Below are 3,837 nucleotides of genomic sequence, written 5' to 3' on the forward strand. Positions count from 1 at the left end.
GAAAGTTCGTTATACACCTCCAACTTGTTCCCACTGCTGCAGCAGTGTCAATATTCTGTAGACCATCATCTATGTCATAACAAGGATTCAATAGAACAACAGAAAATAATCGGTATATTTCAGGAAATCAGTTTGCTGAGAAAAACTCAAAGCCTTCATAAAGATCTCTCTCTGTGTTGTAAATAATTACTAAAGAGACAAAATATACACCACATTTGCCTATGAGACTCATTTTTGCTGTTCCCTCTTCTTTAGCTTTAAAAGCCTGTTGGCAATTAATGGAAATAATAATAATAATAATAATAATAATAATAATAATAATAATAATAATAATAATAATAATAATAATAATAATAATAATAATAATAATAATGTTGGAAGGGACCTTGGAGGTCATCGAGTCCAACCCCCTGCTCAGGCAGGAAACCCTACACCATTTCGGACAAGTGGCTGTCCAGTCTCTTCTTAAAAACTTCCAGTGTTGGAGCATTCACCGCTTCTGGAGGCAGGTTGTTCCATTGGTTAATTGAAATAAGACTGCTTCATTGTCAGTGAGATCGGGTGCAAATAATATTTGGGAGAGGAGGCAGTTATTTTTAAAGGCCTATCTATAATGATCGATTGCTTGCATTTGAGATGAATATTGTGCATTTTCCTTGTCTGAATGTGGCTTTCTAGCATTGGCTTTCTGGGTCTGATCCTACAATTATTGCCAAGTTACTTATCTGAAAGTATTGTTATTGTTGTTACATTCCACAATCATATTAAGATATGAAATGGATATCTTTTCCATTTTGGAAAGGATAGCTCTATTGCTTTTTTAAGATATAGATTTTACTGAGATAGGAGAGCTCTACTGCTGAAACTACAGTATAGTCTTAGCTTGGCAAGGCAGACATGCTACAGAAAAACATTTTAATAGATAGTTCTGTGCATGGCATAGTTTTCTCCATGGTTTCTTAGTGGCAGAGGTTTAATGACCACGTGGTAATCCTAGTGTTGCATGTTAATTAAGGTAATTCAACTCTCTGCTTTTTGTGAATCTCCAGCTGGTGATTGCATTGATGCAAGACTATAATTAGTCTTTATTTCTCTTTTGATGTCTTTTGTTTAAAAAAGTTTTGAAGAAGCTTGAAATGATTAGGCACATTTTATCCTGTGTATGTAACCGAATCTAATTACATAAATGTATAGCTTTGATTACATAGACAAACCCTTTTCCTTCAATATGATCTCATTTATTCATTTTAGTATATTAAAAAAGACTTCTTCATTATGCATTCTTGATAGAGAAACAGTAATTTTTCAATCAGCACTGAATATGAAGAAGACCTACAGTGGAGCAAGTAATATTTGGTTCTTTACTGTTAATTCATGTTCAGAATAAAACTACATACACTCAGTGTGGAGGAAACTATTAAAATTTAATATTAATATTAATAGATTAATATTAAAGACAAATAAAGATATTACTCTATATTACTCTATTAAAAACAAATATATATTAAATGGCAAATGGGATTTTTCAAAAATAAAAACACTCCTGTGCTTTCTTACAACTGTGAATACCCTTTTTGACCAGAAGAAGTGGTATCTGATCTGCCAAGTGATGGATTTTGTTCATTGTTCAGGGTAAAGTTCCTATCTGAAATAGGATCCACTGGATTTTGTCTGTTAAGTTGAGGGCTTACTCTAAGCAGAAACTTAATAATAATAATAATAGTAGTAGTAGTAGTAGTAGTAGTAGTAGTAACGATGATGATGATGTTGGAAGGGACCTTGGAGGTCATCTAGTCCAACCCCCTGCTCAGGCAGGAAACCCTATACCATTTCAGACAAATGGCTGTCCAGTCTCTTCTTAAAAACTTCCAGTGTTGGAGTATTCACAGCTTCTGGAGGCAGGTTGTTCCACTGGTTAATTGTTCTAACTGTCAGAAAATTTCTTCTTAGTTCTAGGTTGCTTCTCTCTTTGGTTAGCTTCCATCTGTTGCTTCTTGTTCTGCCTTCAGGCGCTTTGGAGAATAGCTTGACTCCCTCTTCTTTGTGGCAACCCCTGAGATATTGGAACACTGCTATTATGTCACCCCTCATCCTTCTCTTCATTAAACTAGACATACCCAATTCCAGCAACCGTTTCTTATATGTTTTAGCCTCCAGACCCCAATCATCTTTGTTGATGATCTTAATGCATTTGAGTATCTCTATTTATATTTATAACAATATTGATGGGTGATAGCTATATATACCTGGTTGTTTATTCCCATTTCTTCAAGGAGGATATAGCTTGGTTTAGTATGAGACAATTATGGTTTCAGTTTCATCAGTGAGATACATGTGTAGTCAGATTATTTATAGAATATGATAGCTTAAGAAAGGCTAAAACAAGTATTTTTTATAATTAGTGGTCAGTCATCAATGGTAAAATAAGCTAAATATTTCTGTAGAAATAGACCTGCTACTTCCCAACACATGGTTAAATTTTATGTTCCGCTGTGATTTTTTTGCTATGTTTTCTGGGATGGGATGGGATGGGATGGTCTAGACTGGGTAGAATAGGGCAGATTAGACCAACTAATAGGGATAGCTAGATTTGTGAATAATTACATATGTTTTTATCTCTTTATTAATACAATAATTTCCTACTGAACTTTAAATAAGCTTGTGAATAGATATAATGTACTGTGAGCTGCTGCTCTTAAAAATAATCTTTTGTGGATTGTCTTCTGAAGAACAAACTGCATTTAATAAATTCCTATTCTTGGTTATTGTTTGTTTATTCTGATGAGAAATATCAGTGGAACAGAGTGTATGAATGGATTTCAATCTTTTTTATCCATCTGTCTTTTCTGTTCAAAATTGCTGCCATACCAACTGTGTTTTGGCTTGTGGTGATCAGGATAGGTATAATGTTTTAAGCCACATAAAGCAACAAGTTCAAGTTCTTATTTAACTTGGTCTTGGCTAAATCACTGTTTGAGGCTAACCGACTTCATAATCCCACTGATCTTGTTTCCTGAGGGAAGACATGGATAAGAATAATAATGTCAAAATCTGTTGAATGCTCATTCATGGTTCTCAAAAGAGAACATTTGTGTTCTCTTCACTAATTATGTTCCTAGCAATTAGTAGTTGCCTACAAGTTGCAGAATATAAAATAGGCCATCAATGTATGCCCACATTAGTGTATGGAAAGTCCATGTATTACCTTGTCATGTTCTGTTTTTATTCTTTACTCTGTCTTCCTATTCCTACCATCTCTTGAGCATTTTCTAGTTACTCTGGACTTATGACTTTGAATGGACATATTGAAATTGCAACAAACCTCTGGAATGAGTTGAGATAGTTGTGATGGTCACCAGAAGTATTAGTTGCAAAGTAAATCTCAGCAACAACAATCATTTTAGGAAAGATTTCTGGCTTTTCAATTATCAGTCTAAAAAGAAGATATATTTTTTTAAAAAAGAACCTGCTACAGGGTATATTAAATGACCATTTTCATAGATGAAGATGGAGATTTGGGCCCACCGTTCATCACTGTCTCCTTCAGAGTAGCAAGACAATAATGCACATTCTTTTTTTTCTTTTCTTTTTTTTGGTTTTAAACTATTTTTGAAGCGCTTTATTTTTCCATTTTTTTAAAAACAATATTTTATTAGGTTTTACATTCTTGTTACGTTTCAGTGTTTGTTGAAATGCAGTGGTGCTGCGGTCTTGGGTTACTACATATTTTAATAGGATTTATTGCTTAAAACCTGGGGTCACAGTTTCTGTTTTCCTTTTGCAGTCTGTCCACAGCCATCCAAACCTGAGAATGGAGGTTACAAATGTCATCCAACG

General features: G+C 34.1%; 1 protein-coding gene across 1 annotated transcript in view; it reads left to right on the top strand.

Moving 5' to 3' along the window:
• The window catches only part of SUSD6 (sushi domain containing 6), a 21,912-nt gene that overhangs the window by 9,850 nt on the left and 8,225 nt on the right, over positions 1-3,837 (top strand). The window lies entirely within an intron of this gene.

Source organism: Protobothrops mucrosquamatus, unplaced genomic scaffold, assembly GCF_001527695.2.
Source record: "Protobothrops mucrosquamatus isolate PMUCROS unplaced genomic scaffold, P.Mucros_1.0 scaffold1044, whole genome shotgun sequence".
In the NCBI taxonomy this organism is placed as follows: domain Eukaryota; kingdom Metazoa; phylum Chordata; class Lepidosauria; order Squamata; family Viperidae; genus Protobothrops; species Protobothrops mucrosquamatus.